The sequence below is a fragment of the Carcharodon carcharias genome, chromosome 38 (assembly GCF_017639515.1).
Source record: "Carcharodon carcharias isolate sCarCar2 chromosome 38, sCarCar2.pri, whole genome shotgun sequence".
Taxonomy (NCBI): domain Eukaryota; kingdom Metazoa; phylum Chordata; class Chondrichthyes; order Lamniformes; family Lamnidae; genus Carcharodon; species Carcharodon carcharias.
The window spans coordinates 919,279-935,787 of NC_054504.1; the positions used below are offsets into that span (position 1 = coordinate 919,279).

General features: G+C 61.3%; 1 protein-coding gene across 3 annotated transcripts in view; it reads right to left on the reverse strand.

Annotated features, from left to right (window-relative positions):
- The window catches only part of LOC121273085, a 66,987-nt gene extending 51,234 nt beyond the window's left edge, over positions 1 to 15,753 (reverse strand). For 2 of the 3 annotated variants that reach the window (XM_041180048.1, XM_041180046.1), the window contains exon 1: positions 15,697 to 15,753. The gene's annotated coding sequence lies outside the window, so the exon portion shown is untranslated. Of the gene's footprint in view, positions 1 to 15,637 lie in introns of all 3 variants that reach the window. The other variant, XM_041180047.1, reaches the window with a different exon arrangement.
- Between the last annotated feature and the right edge of the window lie 756 nt (positions 15,754 to 16,509).

Consider the following 16,509-nt stretch of genomic DNA (forward strand, 5'->3'; position numbering starts at 1 on the left):
GGGTGACACTGGGTAAGGGGGATGGGTGACACTGGGTCAGGGTGATGGGTGACACTGGGTCAGGGTGATGGGTGACACTGGGTCAGGGTGACACTGGGTCAGGGTGATGGGTGACACAGGGTCAGGGGGATGGGTGATGCTGTGTCAGGGTGATGGGTGACACTGGGTCGGGGTGATGGGTGACACTGGGTCGGGGTGATGGGTGACACCGGGTTGGGGTGATGGGTGTCGCTGGGTCGGGGTGATGTGTGACACTGGGTCGGGGTGATGGGTGACACCGGGTTGGGGTGATGGGTGTCGCTGGGTCGGGGTGATGGGTGACACCGAGTCGGGGTGATGGGTGACACCGGGTCAGGGGGATGGGTGACATTGGGTCAGGGTGATGGGTAACAACGGGTCAGGGTGATGGGTGACACTGGGTAAGTGGGATGGGTGACACTGGGTCAGGGTGATGGGTGACACTGGGTCAGGGTGATGGGTAACACTGGGTAAGGGTGATGGGTGACACTGGGTCAGGGTGATGGGTAACACTGCTTAAGGGTGATGGGTGACACTGGGTCAGGGTGATGGGTGACAATGGGTAAGGGTGATGGGTGACACCGGGTTGGGTTGATGGGTGACACCGGGTCGGGTTGATGGGTGACACTGGGTAAGGGGGATGTGTGATACTGGGTCAGGGTGCTGGTGACACCAGGTAGGGGTGATAGGTGACACTGGGTGGCACCGGGTCAAGGTGATGGGTGACACTGGGTCAGGGTGATGGGTGACACCAGGCAAGAGTGATGGGTAACACTGGGTCAGGGTGATGGGTGACACTGGGTCAGGGTGATGGGTGACACCGGGTCAGGGTGATGTGTGACACTGGGTCAGGGTGATGGGTGACACCAGGTCAGGGTGATGGGTAACACCGGGTCAGGGTGATGGGTGACACTGGGTCAAGGTGATGGGTGACACTGGGTAAGGGGGATGGGTAACACTGGGTCAGGGCGATGGATAACATTGGGTGACACCAGGTAGGGGTGTTAGGTGATATGGGGTCAGGGGGATGGGTGTCACTGGGTCAGGGTGATGGGTGACACTGGGTCAGGGTGATGGGTGACACTGGGTCAGGGTGATGGGTAACACTGGGTCAGGGTGATGGGTGACACCGGATCAGGGGTGATGGGTAACATTGGGTCAGGGTGATGGGTGACACTGGGTCAGGCGGATGGGTGACACTGGGTCAGGCGGATGGGTGACACTGGGTCAGGGTGATGGGTAACACAGGGTAAGGGGGATGGGTAACACTGGGTCAGGGTGATGGGTGACACTGGGTCGGGGTGATGGGTGACACTGGGTCGGGGTGATGGGTGACACCGGGTTGGGGTGATGGGTGTCGCTGGGTCGGGGTGATGAGTGACACTGGGTCGGGGTGATAGGTGACACCGGGTTGGGGTGATGGGTGTCGCTGGGTCGGGGTGATGGGTGACACAGGGTCTGGGTGATGGGTGTCGCTGGGTCAGGGTGATGGGTGTCGCTGGGTCAGGGTGATGGGTGACACTGGGTCAGGGTGATGGGTGTCGCTGGGTCAGGGTGATGGGTGACACGGTCAGGGTGATGGGTAACACTGGGTCAGGGTGATGGGTGACGCTGGGTCAGGGTGATGGGTGACACTGGGTCAGGGTGATGGGTAACACTGGGTCAGGGGTATGGGTAACACTGGGTGACACCTGGTAGGGGTGATAAGTGACACTGGGTGGCACCGGGTCAAGGTGATGGGTGACACTGGGTCAGGGTGATGGGTGACACCAGGCAAGAGTGATGGGTAACACTGGGTCAGGGTGATGGGTGACACTGGGTCAGGGTGATGGGTGACACTGGGTCAGGGTGATGGGTGACACCGGGTCAGGGTGATGGGTGACACCAGGTCAGGGTGAAGGGTAACACCGGGTCAGGGTGATGGGTGACACTGGGTCAAGGTGATGGGTGACACTGGGTAAGGGGGATCGGTAACACTGGGTGACAACAGGTAGGGATGTTAGGTGACACTGGGTCAGGGGGATGGGTGACACTGGGTCAGGGTGATGGGTGTCACTGGGTCAGGGTGATGGGTGACACTAGGTCAGGGTGATGGGTGACACTGGGTCAGGGTGATGGGTAACACTGGGTCAGGCGGATGGGTGACACTGGGTCAGGGTGATGGGTGACACTGGGTCAGGCGGATGGGTGACACTGGGTCGGGGTGATGGGTGACACCGAGTCGGGGTGATGGGTGACACCGGGTCAGGGGGATGGGTGACATTGGGTCAGGGTGATGGGTAACAACGGGTCAGGGTGATGGGTGACACTGGGTAAGTGGGATGGGTGACACTGGGTCAGGGTGATGGGTGACACTGGGTCAGGGTGATGGGTAACACTGGGTAAGGGTGATGGGTGACACTGGGTCAGGGTGATGGGTAACACTGCTTAAGGGTGATGGGTGACACTGGGTCAGGGTGATGGGTGACAATGGGTAAGGGTGATGGGTGACACCGGGTTGGGTTGATGGGTGACACCGGGTCGGGTTGATGGGTGACACTGGGTAAGGGGGATGTGTGATACTGGGTCAGGGTGCTGGGTGACACCAGGTAGGGGTGATAGGTGACACTGGGTGGCACCGGGTCAAGGTGATGGGTGACACTGGGTCAGGGTGATGGGTGACACCAGGCAAGAGTGATGGGTAACACTGGGTCAGGGTGATGGGTGACACTGGGTCAGGGTGATGGGTGACACCGGGTCAGGGTGATGTGTGACACTGGGTCAGGGTGATGGGTGACACCAGGTCAGGGTGATGGGTAACACCGGGTCAGGGTGATGGGTGACACTGGGTCAAGGTGATGGGTGACACTGGGTAAGGGGGATGGGTAACACTGGGTCAGGGCGATGGATAACATTGGGTGACACCAGGTAGGGGTGTTAGGTGATATGGGGTCAGGGGGATGGGTGTCACTGGGTCAGGGTGATGGGTGACACTGGGTCAGGGTGATGGGTGACACTGGGTCAGGGTGATGGGTAACACTGGGTCAGGGTGATGGGTGACACCGGATCAGGGTGATGGGTAACATTGGGTCAGGGTGATGGGTGACACTGGGTCAGGCGGATGGGTGACACTGGGTCAGGCGGATGGGTGACACTGGGTCAGGGTGATGGGTAACACAGGGTAAGGGGGATGGGTAACACTGGGTCAGGGTGATGGGTGACACTGGGTCGGGGTGATGGGTGACACTGGGTCGGGGTGATGGGTGACACCGGGTTGGGGTGATGGGTGTCGCTGGGTCGGGGTGATGAGTGACACTGGGTCGGGGTGATAGGTGACACCGGGTTGGGGTGATGGGTGTCGCTGGGTCGGGGTGATGGGTGACACAGGGTCTGGGTGATGGGTGTCGCTGGGTCAGGGTGATGGGTGTCGCTGGGTCAGGGTGATGGGTGTCGCTGGGTCAGGGTGATGGGTGACACTGGGTCAGGGTGATGGGTGTCGCTGGGTCAGGGTGATGGGTGACACGGTCAGGGTGATGGGTAACACTGGGTCAGGGTGATGGGTGACGCTGGGTCAGGGTGATGGGTGACACTGGGTCAGGGTGATGGGTAACACTGGGTCAGGGGTATGGGTAACACTGGGTGACACCTGGTAGGGGTGATAAGTGACACTGGGTGGCACCGGGTCAAGGTGATGGGTGACACTGGGTCAGGGTGATGGGTGACACCAGGCAAGAGTGATGGGTAACACTGGGTCAGGGTGATGGGTGACACTGGGTCAGGGTGATGGGTGACACTGGGTCAGGGTGATGGGTGACACCGGGTCAGGGTGATGGGTGACACCGGGTCAGGGTGATGGGTGACACTGGGTAAGGGGGATCGGTAACACTGGGTGACAACAGGTAGGGATGTTAGGTGACACTGGGTCGGGGGATGGGTGACACTGGGTCAGGGTGATGGGTGTCACTGGGTCAGGGTGATGGGTGACACTAGGTCAGGGTGATGGGTGACACTGGGTCAGGGTGATGGGTAACACTGGGTCAGGGTGATGGGTGACACTGGGTCAGGGTGATGGGTGACACCGGATTAGGGTGATGGGTAACATTGGGTCAGGGTGATGGGTGACACTGGGTCAGGCGGATGGGTGACACTGGGTCAGGGTGATGGGTGACACTGGGTCAGGGTGATGGGTAACACAGGGTAAGGGGGATGGGTAACACTGGGTCAGGGTGATGGGTGACACTGGGTCAGGGTGATGGGTAACACTGGGTCAGGCGGATGGGTGACACTGGGTCAGGGTGATGGGTGACACTGGGTCAAGGTGATGGGTGACACCGGGTCGGGGTGATGGGTGACACCGGGTCAGGGTGATGGGGGACGCTGGGTCAGGGTGATGGGTGACACTGGGTCAAGGTGATGGGTGACACCGGGTCGGGGTGATGGGTGTCGCTGGGTCAGGGTGATGGGTGACACTGGGTCAGGGTGATGGGTGACGCTGGGTCAGGGTGAAGGCTGACACCCGGCAAGAGTGCTGGGTGACAATGGGTGACACAAGGTCAAAGTGATGGGTGACACCTGGTAGGGGTGATGGGTGACACTGGGTCAGGTTTATGGGTGACACTGGGTGGCACCGGGTAGGGGTGATGGGTGACACCGGGTTGGGGTGATGGGTAACACTGGATCAGGGTGATAGGTGACAATGGGTGACATAGGGTCAAGGTGATGGGTGACACCGGGTTGGGGTGATGGATGACACTGAGGCAGGGTGACGCGTGACACTGGGTCAGGGTGACACTTGGTCAGGGTGATGGGTGACACTGGGTCAGGGGGATGGGTGACACAGGGTCAGGGATGATGGGTGACACAGGGTCAGGGATGATGTGACACAGGGTCAGGGTGATGGGTGACACCGGGTCAGGGTGATGGGTGACACCAGGTCAAGGTGATGGGTGACACTGGGTCAGGGTGATGGGTGACACTGGATCAGGGTGATGGGTGACACCGGGTAGGTGTGATGGCTGACACTGGGTCAGGGTGATGAGTGACACCGGGTAGGTGACAATGGGTGACACAGGGTCAGGGTGATGGGTGGCACCAGATTAGGTTTAAGGGTGACACCAGGTCGGGGTGATGGGCGACACCGGGTCGGATTGATGGGTGTCATTGGGTCAGGGGGATGGGTGACACTGGGTAAGGGGGATGGGTGACACTGGGTCAGGGTGATGGGTGACACTGGGTCAGGGTGATGGGTGACACTGGGTCAGGGTGACACTGGGTCAGGGTGATGGGTGACACAGGGTCAGGGGGATGGGTGATGCTGTGTCAGGGTGATGGGTGACACTGGGTCGGGGTGATGGGTGACACTGGGTCGGGGTGATGGGTGACACCGGGTTGGGGTGATGGGTGTCGCTGGGTCGGGGTGATGTGTGACACTGGGTCGGGGTGATGGGTGACACCGGGTTGGGGTGATGGGTGTCGCTGGGTCGGGGTGATGGGTGACACCGGGTCAGGGTGATGGGTGTCGCTGGGTCAGGGTGATGGGTGTCGCTGGGTCAGGGTGATGGGTGTCGCTGGGTCAGGGTGACGGGTAACACTGGGTCAGGGTGATGGGTGACACTGGGTTAGGGGTATGGGTAACACTGGGTGACACCAGGTAGGGGTGATAGGTGACACTGGGTGGCACCGGGTCAAGGTGATGGGTGACACTGGGTCAGGGTGATGGGTGACACCAGGCAAGAGTGATGGGTAACACTGGGTCAGGTGATGGGTGACACTGGGTCAGGGTGATGGGTGACATCGGGTCAGGGTGATGGGTGACACTGGGTCAGGGTGATGGGTGACACCAGGTCAGGGTGATAGGTAATACCGGGTCAGGGTGATGGGTGACACTGGGTCAAGGTGATGGGTGACACTGGGTCAAGGTGATAGGTGACACTGGGTAAGGGGGATGGGTAACACTGGGTCAGGGTGATGGATAACATTGGGTCAGGGTGATGGGTGACACAGGGTCAGGGGTATGGGTAACACTGGGTGACACCAGGTAGGGGTGTTAGGTGACACTGGGTCAGGGGGATGGGTGACACTGGGTCAGGGTGATGGGTGTCACTGGGTCAGGGTGATGAGTGACACTGGGTCAGGGTGATGGGTGACACTGGGTCAGGGTGATGGGTAACACTGGGTCAATGTGATGGGTGACACTGGGTCCGGGTGATGGGTAACACTGGGTCAGGGTGATGGGTGACGCTGGGTCGGGGTGATGGGTGACACTGGGTCGGGGTGATGGGTGACACCGGGTCAGGGTGATGGGTGTCGCTGGGTCGGGGTGATGGGTGACACTGGGTCGGGGTGTTGGGTGACACCGGGTTGGGGTGATGGGTGTCGCTGGGTCGGGGTGATGGGTGACACCGGGTCAGGGTGATGGGTGTCGCTGGGTCAGGGTGATGGGTGTCGCTGGGTCAGGGTGATGGGTAACACTGGGTCAGGGTGATGGGTGACACTGGGTCAGGGTGATGGGTGTCGCTGGGTCAGGGTGATGGGTGACACTGGGTCAGGGGTATGGGTAACACTGGGTGACACCTGGTAGGGGTGATAGGTGACACTGGGTGGCACCGGGTCAAGGTGATGGGTGACACTGGTTCAGGGTGATGGGTGACACCAGGCAAGAGTGATGGGTAACACTGGGTCAGGGTGATGGGTAACACTGGGTCAGGGTGATGGGTAACACCGGGTCAGGGTGATGGGTGACACTGGGTCAGGGTGAAGGCTGACACCAGGCAAGAGTGATGGGTAACAATGGGTGGCACTGGGTCAGGGTGATGGGTGACACTGGATTGGGGTGATGGGTGACACCGGGTTGGGGTGATTGGTGACACTGGGTCAGGGTGATAGGTGACGATTGGTGACATAGGGTCAAGGTGATGGGTGACACCGGGTTGGGGTGATGGGTGACACTGAGTCAGGGTGACACTGGGTCAGGGTGATGGGTAACACTGGGTCAGGTTGATGGGTGACAATGGGTCGGGGTGTCACCGGGTCGGGGTGATAGGTGTCGCTGGGTCAGTGTGATGGGTGACACCGGGTCGGGTTGATGGGTGACATTGGGTAAGGGGGATGGGTGACACAGGGACGGGGTGATGCGTGACACCGAGTCGGGTTGATGGGTGACACTGGGTAAGGGTGATGGGTGACACTGGGTAAGGGGGATGGGTGTTACTGGGTCAGGGTGATGGGTGACACCGGGTCGGGTTGATGGGTGACACTGGGTCAGGGTGATGGGTGGCACCGGGTCAGGGTGATGGGTGACACTGGGTCAGGGTGATGGGTAACACCGGGTCAGGGGGATGGGTGACACTGGGTAAGGGGGATGGGTGACACTGGGTCAGGGTGATGGGTGACACCAGGCAAGAGTGATGGGTGACACTGGGTGGCACCGGGTGACACCAGGTTGGGGTGATGGGTGACACCGGGTTGGGGTGACGGGTGTCACTGGGTCAGGGTGACACTGGGTCAGGGTGATGGGTGACACAGGGTCAGGGGGATGGGTGATGCTGGGTCGGGGTGATGGGTGACACCGGGTTGGGGTGATGGGTGTCACTGGGTCGGGGTGATGGGTGACACTGGGTCGGGGTGATGGGTGACACTGAGTCAGGGTGATGGGTAACACTGGGTCAGGGTGATGGGTGACACTGGGTCAGGGGTATGGGTAACACTGGGTGACACCAGGTGGGGGTGATAGGTGACACTGGGTGGCACCGGGTCAAGGTGATGGGTGACACTGGGTCAGGGTGATGGGTGACACCAGGCAAGAGTGATGGGTAACACTGGGTCAGGGTGATGGGTGACACTGGGTCAGGGTGATGGGTGACACTGGGTCAGGATGATGGGTGACACCAGATCAGGGTGATGGGTAACAATGGGTCAAGGTGATGGGTGACACTGGGTCAGGCGGATGGGTGACACTGGGTCAGGGTGATGGGTGACACTGGGTCAGGGTGATGGGTAACACTTGGTAAGGGGGATGGGTAACACTGGGTCAGGGTGATGGGTGACACTGGGTCAGGGTGATGGGTAACACTGAGTCAGGCGGATGGGTGACACTGGGTCAGGGTGATGGGTGACACTGGGTCAGGCGGATGGGTGACACTGGGTCGGGGTGATGGGTGACACCGAGTCGGGGTGATGGGTGACACCGGGTCAGGGGGATGGGTGACATTGGGTCAGGGTGATGGGTAACAACGGGTCAGGGTGATGGGTGACACTGGCTAAGTGGGATGGGTGACACTGGGTCAGGGTGATGGGTGACACTGGGTCAGGGTGATGGGTGACACTGGGTCAGGATGATGGGTAACACTGGGTAAGGGTGATGGGTGACACTGGGTCAGGGTGATGGGTAACACTGCTTAAGGGGGATGGGTGACACTGGGTCAGGGTGATGGGTGACAATGAATAAGGGTGATGGGTGACACCGGGTTGGGTTGATGGGTGACACCGGGTCGGGTTGATGGGTGACACTGGGTAAGGGGGATGTGTGACACTGGGTCAGGGTGCTGGGTGACACCAGGTAGGGGTGATAGGTGACACTGGGTGGCACCGGGTCAAGGTGATGGGTGACACTGGGTCAGGGTGATGGGTGACACCAGGCAAGAGTGATGGGTAACACTGGGTCAGGGTGATGGGTGACACTGGGTCAGGGTGACGGGTGACACCGGGTCAGGGTGATGGGTGACACTGGGTCAGGGTGATGGGTGACACTGGGTCAGGGTGACGGGTGACACCGGGTCAGGGTGATGGGTGACACTGGGTCAGGGTGATGGGTGACACTGGGTCAAGGTGATGGGTGACACTGGGTAAGGGGGATGGGTAACACTGGGTCAGGGCGATGGATAACATTGGGTGACACCAGGTAGGGGTGTTAGGTAACACTGGGTCAGGGTCATGGATAGCATTGGGTCAGGGTGATGGGTGACACAGGGTCAGGGGTATGGGTAACACTGGGTGACACCAGGTAGGGGTGTTAGGTGACACTGGGTCAGGGGGATGGGTGACACTGGGTCAGGGTGATGGGTGTCACTGGGTCAGGGTGATGAGTGACACTGGGTCAGGGTGATGGGTGACACTGGGTCAGGGTGATGGGTAACACTGGGTCAATGTGATGGGTGACACTGGGTCAGGGTGATGGGTAACACTGGGTCAGGGTGATGGGTGACGCTGGGTCGGGGTGATGGGTGACACTGGGTCGGGGTGATGGGTGACACCGGGTCAGGGTGATGGGTGTCGCTGGGTCGGGGTGATGGGTGACACTGGGTCGGGGTGTTGGGTGACACCGGGTTGGGGTGATGGGTGTCGCTGGGTCGGGGTGAGGGGTGACACCGGGTCAGGGTGATGGGTGTCGCTGGGTCAGGGTGATGGGTGTCGCTGGGTCAGGGTGATGGGTAACACTGGGTCAGGGTGATGGGTGACACTGGGTCAGGGTGATGGGTGTCGCTGGGTCAGGGTGATGGGTGACACTGGGTCAGGGTGATGGGTAACACTGGGTCAGGGTGATGGGTGACACTCGGTCAGGGGTATGGGTAACACTGGGTGACACCTGGTAGGGGTGATAGGTGACACTGGGTGGCACCGGGTCAAGGTGATGGGTGACACTGGTTCAGGGTGATGGGTGACACCAGGCAAGAGGGATGGGTAACACTGGGTCAGGGTGATGGGTAACACCGGGTCAGGGTGATGGGTGACACTGGGTCAGGGTGAAGGCTGACACCAGGCAAGAGTGATGGGTAACAATGGGTGGCACTGGGTCAGGGTGATGGGTGACACTGGATTGGGGTGATGGGTGACACCGGGTTGGGGTGATTGGTGACACTGAGTCAGGGTGATAGGTGACGATTGGTGACATAGGGTCAAGGTGATGGGTGACACCGGGTTGGGGTGATGGGTGACACTGAGTCAGGGTGACACTGGGTCAGGGTGATGGGTAACACTGGGTCAGGTTGATGGGTGACAATGGGTCGGGGTGTCACCGGGTCGGGGTGATAGGTGTCGCTGGGTCAGTGTGATGGGTGACACCAGGTCGGGTTGATGGGTGACATTGGGTAAGGGGGATGGGTGACACTGGGACGGGGTGATGGGTGACACCGAGTCGGGTTGATGGGTGACACTGGGTAAGGGTGATGGGTGACACTGGGTAAGGGGGTTGGGTGTTACTGGGTCAGGGTGATGGGTGACACCGGGTCGGGTTGATGGGTGACACTGGGTCAGGGTGATGGGTGGCACCGGGTCAGGGTGATGGGTGACACTGGGTCAGGGTGATGGGTAACACCGGGTCAGGGGGATGGGTGACACTGGGTAAGGGGGATGGGTGACACTGGGTCAGGGGGATGGGTGACACCAGGCAAGAGTGATGGGTGACACTGGGTGGCACCGGGTGACACCAGGTTGGGGTGATGGGTGACACCGGGTTGGGGTGACGGGTGTCACTGGGTCAGGGTGACACTGGGTCAGGGTGATGGGTGACACAGGGTCAGGGGGATGGGTGATGCTGGGTCGGGGTGATGGGTGACACCGGGTTGGGGTGATGGGTGTCACTGGGTCGGGGTGATGGGTGACACTGGGTCGGGGTGATCGGTGACACCGGGTTGGGGTGATGCGTGTCGCTGGGTCGGGGTGATGGGTGACACCGGGTCAGGGTGATGGGTGTCGCTGGGTCAGGGTGATGGGTGTCGCTGGGTCAGGGTGATGGGTAACACTGGGTCAGGGTGATGGGTGACACTGAGTCAGGGTGATGGGTGACACTGGGTCAGGGTGATGGGTAACACTGGGTCAGGGTGATGGGTGACACTGGGTCAGGGGTATGGGTAACACTGGGTGACACCAGGTAGGGGTGATAGGTGACACTGGGTGGCACCGGGTCAAGGTGATGGGTGACACTGGGTCAGGGTGATGGGTGACACCAGGCAAGAGTGATGGGTAACACCGGGTCAGGGTGATGGGTGACACTGGGTCAGGGTGATGGGTGACAGCAGATCAGGGTGATGGGTAACATTGGGTCAAGGTGATGGGTGACACTGGGTCAGGCGGATGGGTGACACTGGGTCAGGGTGATGGGTGACACTGGGTCAGGGTGATGGGTAACACTTGGTAAGGGGGATGGGTAACACTGGGTCAGGGTGATGGGTGACACTGGGTCAGGGTGATGGGTAACACTGAGTCAGTCGGATGGGTGACACTGGGTCAGGGTGATGGGTGACACTGGGTCAGGCGGATGGGTGACACTGGGTCGGGGTGATGGGTGACACCGAGTCGGGGTGATGGGTGACACCGGGTCAGGGGGATGGGTGACATTGGGTCAGGGTGATGGGTAACAACGGGTCAGGGTGATGGGTGACACTGGCTAAGTGGGATGGGTGACACTGGGTCAGGGTGATGGGTGACACTGGGTCAGGGTGATGGGTGACACTGGGTCAGGGTGATGGGTAACACTGGGTAAGGGTGATGGGTGACACTGGGTCAGGGTGATGGGTAACACTGCTTAAGGGGGATGGGTGACACTGGGTCAGGGTGATGGGTGACAATGAGTAAGGGTGATGGGTGACACCGGGTTGGGTTGATGGGTGACACCGGGTCGGGTTGATGGGTGACACTGGGTAAGGGGGATGTGTGACACTGGGTCAGGGTGCTGGGTGACACCACGTAGGGGTGATAGGTGACACTGGGTGGCACCGGGTCAAGGTGATGGGTGACACTGGGTCAGGGTGATGGGTGACACCAGGCAAGAGTGATGGGTAACACTGGGTCAGGGTGATGGGTGACACTGGGTCAGGGTGACGGGTGACACCGGGTCAGGGTGATGGGTGACACTGGGTCAGGGTGATGGGTGACACCGGGTCAGGGTGATGGGTGACACTGGGTCAAGGTGATGGGTGACACTGGGTAAGGGGGATGGGTAACACTGGGTCAGGGCGATGGATAACATTGGGTGACACCAGGTAGGGGTGTTAGGTGACACTGGGTCAGGGGGATGGGTGTCACTGGGTCAGGGTGATGGGTGACACTGGGTCAGGGTGATGGGTAACACTGGGTCAGGGTGATGGGTGACACTGGGTCAGGGTGATGGGTGACACCGGATCAGGGTGATGGGTAACATTGGGTCAGGGTGATGGGTGACACTGGGTCAGGCGGATGGGTGACACTGGGTCAGGCGGATGGGTAACACAGGGTAAGGGGGATGGGTAACACTGGGTCAGGGTGATGGGTGACACTGGGTCGGGGTGATGGGTGACACTGGGTCAGGGTGATGGGTGACATCGGGTTGGGGTGATGGGTGTCGCTGGGTCGGGGTGATGAGTGACACTGGGTCGGGATGATAGGTGACACCGGGTTGGGGTGATGGGTGTCGCTGGGTCGGGGTGATGGGTGACACCGGGTCAGGGTGATGGGTGTCGCTGGGTCAGGGTGATGGGTGTCGCTGGGTCAGGGTGATGGGTGACACTGGGTCAGGGTGATGGGTGTCGCTGGGTCAGGGTGATGGGTGACACGGTCAGGGTGATGGGTAACACTGGGTCAGGGTGATGGGTGACGCTGGGTCAGGGTGATGGGTGACACTGGGTCAGGGTGATGGGTAACACTGGGTCAGGGTGATGGGTGACACTGGGTCAGGGGTATGGGTAACACTGGGTGACACCTGGTAGGGGTGATAGGTGACACTGGGTGGCACCGGGTCAAGGTGATGGGTGACACTGGGTCAGGGTGATGGGTGACACCAGGCAAGAGTGATGGGTAACACTGGGTCAGGGTGATGGGTGACACTGGGTCAGGGTGATGGGTGACACCGGGTCAGGGTGATGGGTGACACCAGGTCAGGGTGATGGGTAACACCGGGTCAGGGTGATGGGTGACACTGGGTCAAGGTGATGGGTGACACTGGGTAAGGGGGATGGGTAACACTGGGTGACAACAGATAGGGATGTTAGGTGACACTGGGTCAGGGGGATGGGTGACACTGGGTCAGGGTGATGGGTGTCACTGGGTCAGGGTGATGGGTGACACTAGGTCAGGGTGATGGGTGACACTGGGTCAGGGTGATGGGTAACACTGGGTCAGGGTGATGGGTGACACTGGGTCAGGGTGATGGGTGACACCGGATCAGGGTGATGGGTAACATTGGGTCAGGGTGATGGGTGACACTGGGTCAGGCGGATGGGTGACACTGGGTCAGGGTGATGGGTGACACTGGGTCAGGGTGATGGGTAACACAGGGTAAGGGGGATGGGTAACACTGGGTCAGGGTGATGGGTGACACTGGGTCAGGGTGATGGGTAACACTGGGTCAGGCGGATGGGTGACACTGGGTCAGGGTGATGGGTGACACTGGGTCAAGTTGATGGGTGACACCGGGTCGGGGTGATGGGTGACACCGGGTCAGGGTGATGGGGGACGCTGGGTCAGGGTGATGTGTGACACTGGGTCAAGGTGATGGGTGACACCGGGTCGGGGTGATGGGTGTCGCTGGGTCAGGGTGATGGGTGACACTGGGTCAGGGTGATGGGTGACGCTGGCTCAGGGTGAAGGCTGACACCAGGCAAGAGTGCTGGGTGACAATGGGTGACACAAGGTCAAAGTGATGGGTGACACCTGGTAGGGGTGATGGGTGACACTGGGTCAGGGTTATGGGTGACACTGGGTGGCACCGGGTAGGGGTGATGGGTGACACCGGGTTGGGGTGATGGGTAACACTGGATCAGGGTGATAGGTGACAATGGGTGACATAGGGTCAAGGTGATGGGTGACACCGGGTTGGGGTGATGGATGACACTGAGGCAGGGTGACGCGTGACACTGGGTCAGGGTGACACTTGGTCAGGGTGATGGGTGACACTGGGTCAGGGGGATGGGTGACACAGGGTCAGGGATGATGGGTGACACAGGGTCAGGGATGATGTGACACAGGGTCAGGGTGATGGGTGACACCGGGTCAGGGTGATGGGTGACACCGGGTCAGGGTGATGGGTGACACCGGGTCAAGGTGATGGGTGACACTGGGTCAGGGTGATGGGTGACACTGGATCAGGGTGATGGGTGACACCGGGTAGGTGTGATGGGTGACACTGGGTCAGTGTGATGAGTGCCACCGGGTAGGTGACAATGGGTGACACAGGGTCAGGGTGATGGGTGGCACCAGATTAGGTTTAAGGGTGACACCAGGTCGGGGTGATGGGCGACACCGGGTCGGATTGATGGGTGTCATTGGGTCAGGGTGATGGGTGACACTGGGTCAGGGCTGATGGGTGACACAGGGTCAGGGGTGATGGGTGACACCGGGTCAGGGTGATTGGTGACACAGCGTCGGGGTGATGGGTGACACTGGGTCAGGGGTGATGGGTGACACTGGGTGACACAGGGTCGGGGTGATGGGTTACACAGGGTCAGGGTGATGGGTGACACAGGGTCAGGGTGATGGGTGACACAGGGTCGGGGTGATGGGTGACACAGGGTCAGGGGTGATGGGTGACACTGGGTGACACCGGGTCAGGGTGATGGCTGGCACCGGGTCATGGTGATGGGTGACACCGGATTCCGGTGATGGGTGACAATGGGTGACACTGGGTCAGGGTGATGGGTGACACCGGGTCAGAGTGATGGGTGACACCGGATTCCAGTGATGGGTGACACTGGGTCAGGGTGATGGGTGACAATGGGTGGCACCGGGTCAGGGTGATGGGTGACACCGAGTCGGGGTGAAGGGTGACCCCGGGTCGTGTTAACAGGTGACACCCAGGTTGGGGTTAAGGGTGACCCCGGGTCGGGGTGAAGGGTGACTGGGTCGTGTTGATGGGTGACCCCGGGTCGAGGTGACAATGGGTGACCCGGGGTCGGGGTGACAATGGGTGACCCCGGGTCGTGTTGATGGGTGACCCCGGGTCGAGGTGACAATGGGTGACCCGGGGTCGGGGTGACAATGGGTGACCCCGGGTCGTGTTGATGGGTGACCCCGGGTCGAGGTGACAGTGGGTGACCTCGGGTCATGTTGATGGGTGACCCCGGGTCGAGGTGATAATGGGTGACCCCGGGTCGTGTTGGCGGGTGACACCGGGTCAGGGTGAAGGGTGACTCCGAATCGGGGTGAAGGGTGACCCCGGGTCGGGGTGAAGGGTGACCCCGGGTCGGGGGTGAAGGGTGACCCCGGGTCGGGGTGAAGGGTGACTCCGGGTCGGGGTGAAGGGTGACCCCAAGGTGTCCCCACTTGATGGGAAGCCAAACCCGGGCCCACAACACCCGCCACCACGGTGGGGGGGGGGGGGGGGGGGGGGGGCGGGGTTGTTGGTGTGGCCTTGGAATGGGTACTAGGCCCGGACCAGAGCCTCGGCCTCGAGTACCAGCGCCCGGCCGCAGGCCGCGACCCCTCCGCCGGCCGGGGCCGCCACGCGAGGCCCGAGGCTTCGCGGCCTGTCCCCGCTTCTTTGAGGCCCCGGATTCCTCCCGATCGTCCGCCCTCTTCAATCATGGCCCGGGGGGGGGGGGGGGGGAGGTGGTGGGGGAGGGAAGGGGGTCGATCAGCCCAACCCGCCCTCCCCGGTCGCCCTCCTCCGCCGCCGCCTCCCTCCCCAACCCCCACCCCCGCAGCCCCCCAAAACGGGACTTCTCCACGGAACCTGGGAGGACCGGGGGGGACACCTCCCAGGCCCGGAACCATCTTGCCGCCCGCACGCACCCTTCTTGTCGCCGCCGGTCGCCGGAGGAGGAGAAGGGGGTTGTGGGGGGGGGTCGGGGGTGGGTTTGGTGAATGGCCCATCTTGCACACCGCGCTGCCTCTCGTTGGCGCCGGAGGACTCCTCACCACTCCCAGGTGGCCTCCCAGTCGCAGCGCCGCCCTACCGGCCGGGAGGAGGAACACACACACACACACACACACACACACACACATTCGCGCACGCGCACACCAACAGTTCCAGTGCATTCCTATATCTACTTCCCCCTCCACCACATCCGCAACATTGCAGCCCATAGCGAAACTTTCCTGGATTTTTTTTTTCCCTTTCTTAAAACATTGGTGGAAGGTGGGGACTGGGGGTGGGGGGGTGGGGGTCGCAGGATCACCACCGACCAATAGCCCCACCCCACACCCCCAATACCGATTGGCGCACAGCAAGATCCCACAAGCACGACGGGCGATTGGCAGGACAGGGAGATCACAAGGGCGCCACGTGCCGCGAGAGAGGCAACGACCCCCAACCCCCCCCCCCACCCCCCACCCCCCGCCACACGAGAGCCGAAGGCCGGGACCAAGCCGCCCACGCCGCAGGCGCACAGGGAGATCCCGAAACGAACTACCGGCGGCACCACTTTGCCCACGCGGGCGCCGGGTAACGGGACCGCTTCGCGCACGGGGATATCCGGCCGGCGCTGCGGGAGAGCAGCGGCATGAGCACAGGGAGATCCCGCGAGCGTCCAACGACAGGGCCAACGCGCGCACAGGGAGATCCCACACCAGTGCTGTGACGAGTGGAAGGACCGACCGGCGGGC